Source organism: Marmota marmota, unplaced genomic scaffold, assembly GCF_001458135.2.
Source record: "Marmota marmota marmota unplaced genomic scaffold, marMar, whole genome shotgun sequence".
NCBI classification, from domain to species: Eukaryota; Metazoa; Chordata; class Mammalia; order Rodentia; family Sciuridae; genus Marmota; species Marmota marmota.
In genome coordinates, this window is record NW_026000240.1 from 23,779,804 (window position 1) to 23,794,992 (window position 15,189).

At 46.9% G+C, this 15,189-nt stretch overlaps 1 protein-coding gene across 1 annotated transcript in view; it reads right to left on the minus strand.

Annotated features, from left to right (window-relative positions):
• Positions 1-15,189, minus strand: part of Clstn2 (calsyntenin 2) — a 346,124-nt gene that overhangs the window by 160,032 nt on the left and 170,903 nt on the right. The gene's annotated exons all lie outside the window — the stretch shown is intronic.

Genomic DNA, 15,189 nt, shown 5'->3' on the forward strand with positions numbered 1-15,189 from the left:
GAAAAGCACAATTCATTGTGATATAGTCAGACCTGCACATAGCATAATTTGGTTCATTTTATTCCATAGTTTCTCCCCTTTCCATTCCTCCTCCCTCCCGGGATCCTCTACTTTACTATTCTTTATTCTATCTTCACAAGATCCCCACCTTTTTTAATTCTTTATTTTGCTCTAACATCCACATATAAGAGAAAACATTTGACCCTGGACTTTCTGATTCTGGCTTTTTTCACATAGTATGGTGTTTTTCCAGTTCCATCCCTTTGCAAGTAAATGCCATAATTTCATTTTTCTTTATGGCCAAATGAAGCTCCATTGTGTGATTGTGAGTGTGTGTATAATTATATATATATATATATATATATATATATATATATATAGAGAGAGAGAGAGAGAGAGAGAGAGAGAGAGAGAGAGAGGTGGGGGGGAGAACATTTTCTTTGTTCACTCATCTGTGCACAGGCACCCAGCCTGTTTCTATCACTTGACTATTGTGAATTGTGCTGCTATACACATAGGTATACATGAATCACATATATGCTGATCTTAGTTTTGTGGATAAATGCCAAGACATGGGATAGCCAGGTCATATGGTGGCTACATTCTTCATCTTCTGAGGAATCCCCATACTGATTTCCAGAGTGGTTGTACCAATTTGCAGTCCTACCAAAAAGGTACAAGTATACCTTTCTCCCCATGACCTTGCCAGCAATGAGTGTTGCTGATTCTTCATGGATATATGCACAGTTATTGTTCCTTTAATGGCTAAAGACCTTTGGAAAATGCTAAGTTTAAAACAGGTTAATTGCAAGGCTTTTTAGTCTTTAATATGCTAATCTGTATTGTAAGTTTCCAAGAGAACCAGTGTCCCCAAGATCACCTGTTCTTGAAACAATCATCTTGTAGAGCTTCACATGGGGTCCACTTAGGAAAGATGGCCACATGCCATCTCACTGGCACAGGGATGGAGCCACCAGGTATGTCAAAGATGGGTGTGGCCTGGGAAAGTGGCTTATGTATAAAATGTCTGGCACCTGACCAGTCCTTAGCATATGGTGGTTCCGTGTCTCCCAAGCCCTGTCCATCTCTCTACTTCCTATGCTCTTGCTGGGCAAGTCTTCTTCTTATCCTCTGTAGCTTTCCTGCAGAACCCTTGCAGAACCCTGTGTTCCAGACTAGTCATGGCCCCTTATCTTCAAGACCGACCTACATGTGGCCCTGCACCTCTGCCCTTCTCAAGGTTTCTCAGGTTCCTGCCTCCCGAGGAGGTGCCTGTGGGGACTCCCAGAGCCAGGAGCATTGCCAGTGAAATATGTCACCTCTGGGGAGTGAGAAAATTCCTACAGAAAGAGTTTGCCAGGAAGACAAAAAGAGTGTTGTCTCTACTTAGCAGGTGTTCCAATTTTTATGAGACACAAACTTTGTGGAAATCACAAGCCTTCAGTTGGGTGTTATCTGGAGTCACTGTGCGGCCCCAACCAAGTGGCCGGAAGTGGGTGTAGGGGGTGTGGTTTGGCCGGGGTCAGGTTGTATGCCCTGGGATTCTGATGGTGGAAATCCAGCATGCTCCTGGTTCAGGCAGGCATGGCCCCTGCAGGGAGCCCAGCACTGGGAAAAGCTGCTCAGCTCCCAGAAGCCAACTCAACCTTGAAATGAGTGTTTGTTCTTCTGCAGGCCTGAATGGCTGCCTCTGTGCCGCTGTGAACTTCTCACTGTGCTCAAACCCAGGCCGCCTGGGTGAGGCCTGCTGACCCAATAACGTTCTCTCAGGCCCCTGGCATTGGGTCGAGGCCCTCCCTCCTCCTCCTTCAGACCTGATGCAGCAGCCACGTTCCAAAACTGCCAGGTCGGCATCCGTCAGCTTGACAGTTCCCTCTGTCCCCTGTGCACACACACACACACCCCTGCCACACTCAGGACACCGTGCTGGGTGAAGGACACAGGCTGAACACAAGGCCTCATTCCTGTGGGGCAGGCAGAGCATGAGCTTTTGATCCTGGATTGCACTTCCATCTAAGGATCACTGACCTTAAGAAGACCAGCCTCCTTGGGGGCCCTGGACCTCGGCTGCACAGGAGAATCACCCAGGGCGCTCCCACGAGTTCTAATACCAGGCCTCAATGGAGAGCAGTGTGGACGGCCCCAGCTGTGCATTCAAACCCACAGCCACTGATAAGGGCTGTTCTGGATCCCTGGAGCCCCGTCAGACAGTCCGCTCAGCATCCTCTCCCCGTAACCATCATAAAGAGAGCATGTTTCTGTGGAGGTCAACCTGCCCTGAAGTGGGGACGCTGAGGGAAGTCCTAACTCCATAACCCCATGGAAGGGAAAAAAGACATACCTTCACATCTTGATACCCAGTAATCACACATCTGTAACTTGAATTGATCCCCAGAAATAACTTGCAGAGGGCCTATTGTCTGCTCTGCCACAAAGCTACCATGCCGGGGCCATAAATACCATCTATGGAAACGGGGCCAAAGTGCACGGCGCGTCAATTAGGTTCAACTGCTGTGGCCAAGCAGGAAATGAGGGGCCATACTGGCAGATCTTCAGATTTCTGTTGTTGTTTTGCAAACTTTTATGTAAAATTTTTAAATGTTGAATGAAAATCAACATTTTTTAAGCTATTAAAGCTGTTTATTTTATTTATTTATTTATTTTTAAAAAGCATAACAGGCAATTGGAGCCAAAAGTGTCAACTGATCAGATTTCATTTCTGGGCCAAGAAGAGAGAAAGTGCTCTGTCCAAGAGGGGATCTGTCCATGTGCAGAATGTGCAGACCCTCTGTGACGAATCAGCACAGTGGCTTATGCTGACCCTTGGTTTAATTTGTAATGTTGAGGCAGGAAGCTCCTACCCCAAAACATGAATGATACTATAAAAATAACTCTGAACTTTCCTATGAGGACTCCACTCTGGTGCTGCTAAAAAACATGAGGGGTAGTTCATAAAGACCCGTGACAGACTCCCTCTCAGTTTCTCAGTGTGGACTTATGATGGATGGCAATTAAGTAATAAGAAGAGCCTGGGATTCAACCCATGGCTTTGCTAATTCTTCCTCTTCATTGACACATATGGTGGTAGGTGTTGCCGGGCAACAGTGCAACCAGGCTCCAGTCAGCTATTACATCCGCAGGAAGTGGACACCGTGACGAAGAAGGGCCAGCAAGCCCTTCCCTCAAGACCCCACATTATCCCAGAAGAGGAGAGGAAATAGTGAGCTAAGATACCTCCATGAGGTGCTGAGAGGGGGCTGCCAACTGGGCACTTCCTTGTCTTTCTTCCTAACTACTTCCATGTTAAAGCCTACCCCCAAAACATGAATGATGAGCTATAAAAATAATTCTGAAGTTTCCACGTCAGATGAATAACAGCAGGCTATGAAAGTTCTGCAAGAAGAGGGCTCAGCACCAAAGCTTTCCCGCCTTGGGCCTTTCTTGCTTCTTCAACCTAACCCTTCACCAGCTCCTGTGTGAAGGCCTGGCAGGCCCAAGTCCAGATGGGTCTTTACCTCCCTCTGTCTCTACCTGGTACAGCCTCCCTGGCCCAGGAGGTCACAGGACAAGTGAGGGAGATGCTTCAGTGGAGAGAAAGCACAGGGGATAGGCAGGACAGCCATCACCCTAAGGCCTGGGGAGGTGACTGGCCGTTTCACATGTACATGATATTCTGCCTTAATTAGATTTCTCTGATTTGTTTTTTTAAAAGACCTGAACCACAGGCTATGATGAGGGAACCACCTAACAGGACATCTGGCTCTTGGTCAAGGGCATGTCCAGGGTGCAGGGCAATGTTGAGATGACATTGCTCTCCTTCCGCCCAAGCTCCTGCCTGGCTCCATTGGTTGAACCAACTGCAAGCAGAGGAAGGGAGTCTGCTGATGGTGTCCTCTGCCCAGGGCACAGAGCAAGGAGGAAAGGATGGGGAGGGCTCCGAGGGACCTTGTGTATTTTAAAAAACTATGGAGCCCCAGGATCTTCATAATTTAAAATATAAACAAGTAACACAAAACTCAGAAGATGGTGGAAGTCAAATGGCTAAGGTTTTCTAATTCTAAAGTTGCATGTACACTTCCTGTGGGTGAACTTCTCTCCTTTTGGTGAGCTCCCTGCTCTGCTGGTGCCTAAGTCACTCCTCAGGGTAGCTGTGGGCCATCCAGCCTGGGGTGGAAGGGTGGGATCTGGGGCAGGGGGTGGGCTCAGTTCTTGACCACTAGGCCCACGCTAGCTGGCCACAGCAAGCCTCCTCTGGGTCCGTCTGAGTTTGGTTAGTCCTTCTGTCCGGCAGACCTGGCCCAGGTCACACCCAATGCTGCGTCTTCTCTGGGTGGCCCTGTGAGAGCACCTGTCTCCCTCCCAGCACTCAGGTCACTGGCACCTTCAACCTTTTCCTGTCACCAGCTTGTCTCTGAGGCAGAGAAGGAAAAATCCAAACACTGATGAGAGGTCCCAAGTGCAAGGACAAACCTCGGATAGGAACCAGCTGTATTGGAGTTAAAGAGAAGGACCTGGCCACTCCCAGTTGGGGGCTCTGCAGATGCCCCTGGGAAGACAGGGTCTGAGCTGGTGCAAAGGGTAAGGGTGATTCCAGAGGGAAGAGGCTCAGATGCAGGGCTGGTGGCACTCACTGTGGGGGAGGAGAGAGGGAGAGGAAAGGTAAGTGTGAGCTAATGACAATGCAGAGTCCTTACTGCTGAGGTCCTCAGCACTGTCCAAGTCAGCCCCAGGGGATGGGCGGGGTCTGCCCAGGACCCATGCAGTTTAAGTGATTGGTTTTGACTCACTCGCTTTTCTTTGTAAATATTTGATGCCTACTTTCTTAAATGCTCACGTGAGGCAGAACAAACCCTGTCTCCTGTTCCCTCCTGCAGTGGCTGGAGATTGGTTCCAGGAGAGACAAAGCAGTAGACTCCAGACTGGGGTGTTCCCCTCACACCCAGAAGGTGTCTCCGTGGGACCAGCAAGGCTCCTTCACCGTGATTCCTACCCAGTAGCTTCTGGAAGTGGATGGGTGATGGGGACAATGACCACACGTTCCGTGGGTCAGCACAATCAGGGAAGCCTGTGCATGCGCCTCACTGACACCAGAGGACCCCAAGGCAGGTTGGCACGGCAAGGGCACCGTGTCTCTTGCACTCCCAGCTTGTCAGAGTGTCCTTGGCCAGCTAGTACCAGTGGCTGTGCACACAGAGGGAGCCTTCTGGCTCAGTGAGTGACAGCTTCCCTTTAAGAATCACAGAGAGGAGGCGTCCTGGGTGTGGTCCCCAAGTAGGACCCCTCTCCAGACCCAGGCTGTGAAACTGCATCTTGTTTTCTCTTTAGACACTTCCCAGGCTCTCGGAGCCGTTTGTGAATCATAAAAAAGAAGAAAAATTCTGTTTCAAATGTGCAGCTCTGTCTGCCCCATCTGTCTCCAAATCACCAGGCCTCGAACAGAACTTGGTGAGCTGCAGGCCCTCGGTGAGTGATGAGTGAACACATGAGAAGAGCAGCCCCAGGAGGCAGATGATGACGTCCTAGTTCTGGGTCCGCCATCTGCATGGTCTTGGGTCAGTCCCTTCCCCTCTCAGGCCTTCAGGTTCCCCCACATAATCTTACTAAAGAAGGGTCATTCCAGCCCTAGTGTCTTCCCTGCGCTGTGGGCGGGACCATAGGTGATGACAGATAGAGGGCTCTGCAAATAAGACCATGTATTGATTGATCGATTGATTTCTGAAACTCCCTAGGTCACAACCAGTTTTGAAGATTCTAAGAATTCTTTGCTTTGGGGACTCTGCAGGGGGTTTCTTTGAAGAATGTCTTTAAGATGGGCTGTACCCTCCCCCAGCACACCATCCCTGCTTAGTTCAAAGCTGCTGCCTCAGAGCTGGGGCTGCCGTCGCCCCAGGAACTCCAGCATCCCCACCTCCGTGTCCACCCTACAGAAGGGGGCAGTGTGCAATCATGGATTCCTGCACGGGTGTGTTCATGGTGAATTCCTTCTCTTCCGAGAGCTGTCCCTGCCCAGGGTCTTCTCTCTGCCTGGCACAGGCTCCTCCCTTTTGGTTTCCTGCTGATTCCTCCAGGAGGAGGTTCCAGGGAGTCCTCACATTTGGAGTAAGTGATCCTCCTGCTTCAGCCCTGGGCTCCCTGGGCACCACACCATGCTGGTACTCTCTGCCTCTCTCGGGGGATTGTAAATTCTGTAACAGCAGACCCTTGTCTCCTTTGTTCATCATTGTGACATAGTGTGGAGCAGGCCACCTTGGGCATTGGACATACTCATCCAGAGTTCTGGACATACCCACCATAGGTCCTGGACAATAAGGGGCCCTCAAACAATGTTCATTGAATAAATAAGTAAATTTCACTCTGGTTGTAAGCCACGTTTTCCTCAAAGATAAATGACCTTAGGAAAGGTGAATTGAGGACCTCATGCATGCCCTGCTGAAGCCTCTGCCTCTGTCCTGTCCCTCTGCCTGCACCCTTACCCCTCCTCCAGAGATCAGAAGCCCCTGTTCTCTTTTCCCAGATGCCGTTAGAAGCTGCTCACTGCCTACCTGGCCCTCATCTCCCACTCCTGGCTCCCTGGACACAGACAGCCTTGTTCCTCAAAGCCGCGTCTTAACCGGCCTTCAAAACAAGCACAGGCCTCATGTACAAGTTTTAAGGTACTCATGAGAGGGTCAGTAGGAAAGGTAGGATTCTAGGTGACCTCAGGCAGTTTCCATGGTAACTTGGTTTCTCCCAAACTCCTGTTCTCAAGAGAGGATGGAGATGGGGACCATTGATACCTTAGGGAAGAACCCACCAACCCCAGACCTCTACCCTGGGCATTTAGGTCAGAAAGACAGGCCAACACCACTCAGATGTCCAGGTTCCATGGGTCCCCACGGAAGGCACTCTGGGTGAGTGTGTCCGATGCCCAAGGTGGCTTCTCCACACCAAAAGTAAGCAAGCTCTCCTTAGAATTGACCACCCCGGATGAGATGGCAGACTCTGAAAAACATGATTGATTGATGATTGATCCAGAACAGGACTCAGGGAAAGTACAGCTGGGAAGGACGCGAGGGATAGTCACTGATGGAACACATATGGAGCGCAGTGACCATGTGCGAGGCACAGGGACAGTGCTGGGGTCCTGTAGACTGCCCCTCCATGTGCAGATGCGAGGACCCAGGGAGGTTTGGGTCAGCTGAGGGCATGGAGCTGGGAGCGTGAAGCCCAAGCTCCCCATCAGGATTCCTGCCTCTGATAGGTCCTCATTTCTCCATCTTGGCCATTGCCAGAGTGACCTACCCCAAGTTCCCACCCCTAGATCCATCCCTTCCCAGAGGGCCTCTATGGAACCCAACTTGGATAAAAGATCCAAGTCCTGGATGACCATTCATTGTCCTTAGGATAAAGTCCCCAAAAACGTTGTCCATCACAACCCACCTCTACCCTGCCTGGATAGAATGTGAGTCAGGGAGAAATGTAGGCAGAGCCCTAAAATGCCAGTTAGGTCCCTTCTATTGTCAGGTATTTACACTATCAGGTGTCACTAAACCCACCCCTCTGCTCTTGTATCAGTCTTGTTTTGAGAAATCTGATATTTTGGACTCTTCATTTTTTTGATAGCAGTTCCACTGACATATCATTTATATACCTTAAAATGCAACCATTACAAGGGTACACCTCAATGATTTTTATTAAATTTACAGAGCTGTGCAGGTATTTTTCCAACCCAGTTTTACATTTCTTTCCCACCAAAAGGTCCCTTAGGCCTCTCTGGAGTCACACCCCTACACCCAGGCAACCACCTGAGACCTATCCACAGCTTTGCTTTCCTGGGTATCTCATATTCATTGAGTCATGCGACACGTGGTCTGTTGGTATGAACTCCTTTTGTTTAGCCCAGTGTATAGTGTGTGAGGAATCCATTCCTTTTTATTGGTAAGGAATGTTCCATCATATGGATACTTTGCTTATCCATTCATCAGTTGGGTTGTTTTTAGTTTTAGGCTATTATTAAAAAAAAATGCTCTTCTTAATAGTCCTCTGCAAGTCTGTATGTAGACATATGTTTTCCCACCTCTTACATATCCAGGGATGGAATTTCTGGATCATATGGCAAGTTTATGTTCAACACTTTCGAAAACTGTTCTACAGTGATTGATTTTATTCTCCTCACTTCCATCTACCATGTAATGTACAAAAGTTACAGCTTCCTCACATCCTTGTTAACAGCCTCTTTTGCCTGGACCTTCTGGGCTCTGAGAATATATGCCTGGGCATTCAGGATGCCACATGCATCCTTGGCGGAGGCCTGTCCCAGCCCAACTAGCTTTCCTGAGAGAGTNTCCCCCCCTGGCCCCCCCCCCCCCCCATTATAATATCCATTCCCGGGAGTCTGAAGTAGTTAGCTTTCTGTGGTTTTAATTTGCTTTTCTATAATGACTACTGGTGTTGAGTACCCTTTCAGGAGATTATTTGACATTTGCGTATCTTTTTTGGAGAAATGTCTGTTCAAATATTTGGCCCATTTTTAAAAACTGGGTTGTTTATTCTCTTACTCTCAAGTTGTAAGGATTCTTTATCCTCCATTCATATCAGATGTGTGGCTTGCAGATATCTGTAGGTCTGCGGTTTATCTTTTCATGTGCTTAATGGTGTCTTTTGATGCAAAAGAAGTTTGTAATTTGGATGATGTCTACTCTATCAATTTCTCATATGTCATATCTAAGAATATTTTTGACCTTAAATCTAAGAATTCCTGGCTGAGGCCAAGATCATGAAGACTGTCTCTTAGGACTGTCTAGAAGTTTTACATAGTCTTACCTTTTCCATTTAAGTTAACTAATGATCTACTTTGAGTTGCTTTATGTGTCTCTTGAGAGCTAAGGGTCTTAATTCATAGTTTATGATGATGAATGTACAATTATTCTCACATCATTTTCTATAAGAACTACCCTGTACCCATTGACTTAATTTGGCATTTGTGTTGAAAAATCACTTGAACACAAGGATAAGGGTTTATCCTTATCCTTGTAATTCTGTTCAATTTATCTGTATTTTTATCTTTACACAGGTAGTCCACGGTTCTGATTACTGCAAATTTATAGTAAGTTTTGAATTCAGAGTTGAAGTCTCTACTCTTTTCTTCCTTTTCAAAATTGTTGCTGCCTTTCCAAAATCAGTATGTCAATTTTTCCAAAACAACTCTGTTGGGTTTTGGTAAGGATTTCACTGAATCTGTAGATGATTTTGCAGAGACCTGCCATTATTATAACACCAAATCTTCTACTCCATGAAGAAGGAGCATTCTCCATTTCCTTAGATGTTTCCTATCTGTTCTAAGCAGTGATTTTATAGTTTTCAGTGTAAAAATTTTATACATATTTTGTTAAATTTATTCCTCATCTTTATACTATTTTTGATGCTATTTTAATGCAATTGTTTTCTTAATTTCACTTTCAGATTTTTCATCTCTAGTAAAAAAAAATGTACAATTTCATTCTTCCTTCTCAATAAGAGTGTCTTTAATATCTTCTCTTCCTTATCTCCTCCTCCTCTTCCTCCTCCTCTTCCAGTCTTATTTCCCTGGCTGGAAACACTAGTTAAATGTCAAATGGAAGTGTAGGGAGGGCTATCCTTGCCTCGTTCCACCTTATGGAAAAAGTTCCTCCTCTTTCCCCATTGAGTATGATGTCAGCTATAGATTTTATGTTAATGTCCTTTGACAGGTTGAAGAACCCCCGAGTGGGTCTTGAATTTTTCCCCAAGATTTTCCTATTTCTATTGATATGATCATGTAGTTTTTTTCCCCCTTTCTAATTTTGTGCTTTCTAATAAGATAACATATTATATCGTTCATTGGAGGTTAACCCAAACTTTGATTCCAGGGATAAATCCAACGTGGTAGTGGTACATATCTTTTTTTTTTTAAATTTTAATTTTAATTTTATTTTTTGATACTGGGAATTGAGCCCAGCAGCATGCTATCTGCAGTCCATTTTATTTATTTATTTTTATCCTGAGATAGAGTCTTGCTAATTTGTCAGGGTCTTGCCTTCCCCAGGTACTGACCATCACAATAGCTTATCATTGTGCAGATTTTTCCATTTATTTAGTCACTTTCTGACTTATTTGTGTCTGTGTGTCATTACTCGCCCTCCTGAGCCTCCCTGCCAGAATGTCATGCATGAAACCAGAGGCCTTTCTCAAGGTCCCTGCATGCACCAGTCCCAGGATGTCATGAAACCAGAGGCCTTTCTCAAGGTCCATGCACACACCAGGTCCCAGGATGTATCTGCCAATGAATAAGTGAATGAGGAAATGAAGGAAAGAATAAAGCCAAGGTCACAGGAGGAGGGGAGCACTCTCACTTGGATAACCTGTGCCTAAATTTAGTACCTGTGCCTAAATTATAAATGTGTTCCCAGGGTGGGAGATGAGGAAATCAAGGAGAAATAATATTCAGAGTTCAATGGTGCAGAGAGCCGGCCTTCACTGCATGTTGCCATTAGTGAGTAACTCTGATCAAGGGGATAGGTCTGGAAGTGAAAATGTGATGTCACCGCTTTGCTCTCATGACTCAGAAACGCAGATATATCACCCCCTTTAAAGATAAGTCTGGTGAGCGCATCAAAGGACATATATTGTGACCAAGCTCACCCTCCTCACCCCAAGTGGAGCCTGCCTTCCTTTAAACTTAGTCCAACAGACTTGAGATGCTTCTGCATTTTCCTGGCTCTGGAGAACCTACACGGGCATAATTATGTCATTAAGTTATTATAAACAATTAACGCCAGAGACGGTTGGTTGGGAGTCAGGCAGAGAATCCAAAGCCCCACTCCTTTTTTCCTTTTTCTTTCTTAATGTGAGTACACATAATGTTAGCATCAGTGCAGCCTTGGCTAACTATCAAAATTATTTGTATGCTGACTCAATTAAAATTTAGGGCAGTTACGCATAGAAACGATCTCATTATGTGACATACACGGTTTAAATGGAAGCCTTGTACTGAAAGCACTTCAAATGTTTTTCTTCGTTCATTCACTCACTCAACCACTCAAAGTTTCTTTTCTGGTTTGATTTCCTCTATCAGGGGATGCAGTGATGAGGACATTAAGTCCTCCCCTAGGAGCTCGGAGTCTAGACGGGGAGCCAAAGTCTTCACATTTCTACAAATGCAAGCCGACCAACTGCCGTCTGCTGGGTCTGGTGATGATTCCTAGTGGAGAAGTTGTGGGTAGGTGGAGGGGTGATTGCAGACTCCCAGGTGACCCCTTTGGAGGACAGGTTCTTTGCTCTTGGTGGAGGTGTCTGGATGTCAGAAAAGGGTTTGGATGCTAACCCTTCCTGGGAGGGTGATTTGGCTGTGGCCTCTGCACTCCTGTTTATCCCATGCACCTTGGTCTCCCTGCCTCTGTCTGACCTCCACGGTATCATTACCTACCAAACAAAAGACTCAACCAATCAGCCCTTTCCTCCCCAGATCCTCACCATCTGGGGCAAATGAATCCACCCATGCTGTTACCTCAATCCAGACTAACTAACGGGACCAAACTACAGGAGTCAGGGATTCGAAATGGTGGGGTGGAGGGGGCCAGTAGAGGATTGACTTCTATAAAAGCTCCCAGGTGGTGGCAATGAGCTGCCAGGGATGAGAAGGAGAATTGTATTAATCTAGAGTAATCTCTTGGGTCCCTTCCGGCTCTGTGCAGACATTCAAATATGCAAGACATCACCCAAGAAAGGGTCATGGTCGCAAATTACATTTCCATGGCTGAAAGGAGTTTCTAATACTTTGCCTTTGATAATGTCTTATGTTTTTCTAAGTGCTTTCAAATTCATTAAGGGAATGATCTTTAAATACTAATATTATAGCAAGGTAGGTATTTGAGGCACTTTATGCATGAAACATTTTCTGGCTGAAAAAAAAAATTTTTTTTTTTCCAAAAAAGGACAGTTCAGAGTCTCTCCCAAGGTCACCAGCTATTTAACCACATGCTGGGAACGAGGCACAGACAGGTTGCTGACCTCAGCCCAGAGCCACCTCTTGGAGCTCTAACTGCTCCCTGGAGCTAGGAAGCTTCCAGACAATTTCCCCAAGGAGAGATGGGGGGGCGGGGTATGGCATGTCTCCCTGAGAGTCTGGTAGACCAGAAAGCCAGGCTTCACAGAATTCCAGGCAGAGCCCTGTCACTGGGCCATCTCTGTCACACAGTGTGAGGAGCCTTATTCTGCCCAGTGGGCACTAGCCAGCAGTCAGCTCTGACAGGGGATCAAAGACAGCTTAACCCCGAGGACGTGGCATGAGCGACCTCCCTCTGCGTCAGCCCAGCTCATGATCTAACAGGGAGAGACGTGCTTGCCAGGGCACTTCACGCTTACCCCTTGGCTATTGGCTTGAGGCTGTCAGAACCCATAAAAGAGTCAGCAGTTCTGCCATGTAACTCAGAAACGCATCATTTTCTCCTAAGTATTAAGTTGTTGAGACTGATCAGCTCAGCACCGGATGTAACGGCTCAACTGGAGAAGCCTGAGTCTCCAGAGCTCCCTGGCACCCTCGGTCATGCTGCAAATGGTGGCGTCCAGCTGCTCCCAAACCGCAGTCCTTTGTGCTCTGCATGAGATAATCTGGATTCCAAATATCCCTGCTCCTCAACCTCATTCTGCAGGCACTCTGAGAAAGCAGGAGATGCTGGAGATCAGCTCAGCTCTCCCCCTGCAAGCAGCATCCCTGCATGGGCTCAGTGTCCCCTCCCCTTCTCTCCCAGCATCACTGGCTATCTTGGGTCAACAAGGCAGGTGTTAAAGTGAAAACAAGAATAATATCCATCTAGAACAATTTCTTGGGTCCCTTTGGCTCTGTGCAGAGATTCAAGTAGGCAAGGCATCACCCAAGATGATGATGGACCCTTCCTGGTTTCAAATAAAAGCCCCCATGCTGAGTTGGCATGTTTCTGGGACACCCAGCCCAGCCAGAGGCAGGGAAGGCTTTCTGGAGGAGACATCTGAGCAGAGCAGCAGGAACTCTGATCTCCAGCAGGGGAGGGGAAATTCATGTACAGCAGCTTCTCAGCTGAGGCCTCGCCCTGCTCCACGTGGTGCTGGTGAGTCTTCCCTGTGTCTGTAGGAGGCACAGGTACAAGTGTTTCTCCCCTCGCCAGGCTCTGGGGTGGGGCAATCTGGACTTCTCATATCTGAGGGAGGTAGGGTGATTTTGTGCGTAGGGACTTCCGTGCCCCCTTCTCTAGGACTGGACTCAAGAAACTCTGAAACCTGCCTGTAGGCCCTTCAGAACTTTTGCCTGGACCTTCTGGGCTCTGAGAATATATGCCTGGGCATTCAGGATGCCACATGCATCCTTGGCGGAGGCCTGTCCCAGCCCAACTAGCTTTCCTGAGAGAGTGGATACAGGTCCCTGAGATTCCAATCCACCATGCTCCACAGTGGGGTATAGCCCACTTTCCATCTACAGCTAGACTTCTAGAGAGTTGTTCTTCTGGGTAAGAGGTGAGGAGGACGTTCCAGATTGTGGTGATTGTGGTCAGTCCCCACATCTGTGCACCTGGATCTGGATGAATAACAGGCACTGAAGGCTTTTTTGTTAAACAAAAAGTGTCATTTTAAGAAATGGAATTCTCATATTCATTCACCACTAGATAATAAAAGACCCTGGGCTTATGTAATAGTTTATATGGTCTTCTGATAACACAGTGAGGATTGACTGTGGCTCCTTCCCCAACCAAGTCTATATCTCCCCAGGTGGGGGACCCAGTTTCTTCTTCTCCAGATACCTGTCAGAGAGTGGCACAGGATGGAGCAAAGGAAGGCATGAAAGAGTTGGCTCATGCTCTGAACAAGGCCTGTCAACCAGCAGGGGACAGTTGGGGCAGCACAAGTGCTGCCCTGTACTGGAAAATATTGACCTGGCCACCATGAAGACAGTGATAGAAACACAAGGAGAAGCAGCGAGAAAAACCAAATTTCTTTTCAATTCTTTTATATACAGAAGAGAGTAAAAGGGTAATTTTGATGTGCTTGATTTCTACCAGCCATGGGCCAAGCCTACTCCAGGCTCTCCGGCTCCCTGTGGGAACCCTGATGTGCCTGTAGTTTCCACCAAGGCTGGGGCTGCCTGGGTTAGAAGAGGTTCATCCAGGTGTCTTAGAAGTCAGAGGAGAGTCAGAGAGGACTGTGGGATGGGCAGGGACCCTCTTACCAACAGTGCCATCTGGAGCTGTAGACAATCTGTCAAGGTGGACCCAAAATCAACTATATGCCTGAGCATTCAAGATGGGTACAATTGCAAATGGAATGACACAGAAATCAAGTTCACATGGTTGTCATAAGAGGGTGGGAATGTGTTGGGCAGAAAGGTACCACAAACTGACAATGAGTGTAGAGCTTCCTTACAACTTACCGTAAAGAAGTGATAAAAGTTTAAGGAGATGGATTTGCTAATTACCCTGTGGATCACCACCCAATGTATGCGTGAATCAAAACATCACATTGCATCTTATAAATATGTGCAATATTAAGGGTCAGTTTAAAAAGCTGAACGTATGCACAGGCCTTTGGAATTTGGATGCAATGGGAGGGTATTATTCTTCCTACCATACATGATTTATTAGTTTCATCTGATTATCTGAATAAATTCATTTTAACAAAGTTAAAAAAAAATAAGGACATAGAGTATCTTTCTTTGTTTTTGGTCCTGGGGATTGAACTCAGGGACACTCAACCACTGAGCCACATCCCCAGCCCTATTTTGTATTTTATTGAGAGACAGGGTCTCACTGAGTTGCTTAGTGCCTCACTAAATTGCTGAGGCTGGCTTTGAATTTGTGATCCTCCTGTCTCAGTCTCCTGAGCTGCTGCATAGAGTGTTTTTTACTTTTTATTTATTTATTTTTGTGGTGCTGGGGATTGAAGCCAGGGCCTTATGCATGCGAGGCAAGTACTCTGTCAACTGAGCTATATCCCCAGCCCAGAGTGGTTTTGACCACAAAACAAACAAACAAACAAAAACCAGTATCTTACAAAGCTGGGAACACAAACAGGAGACCTATTCCCAGGTGTCCCCAAGTTCTACCCTGAACCATACAAATGTGGCTGGCTGATAGGGTCACATGGAGAAAGGGCACGGTCAGGTGCGAGAAGATCCATTTCCATTTTCTGGAGGGTCTTTTTTAAGGAGGCTTGACCTCCTCTACC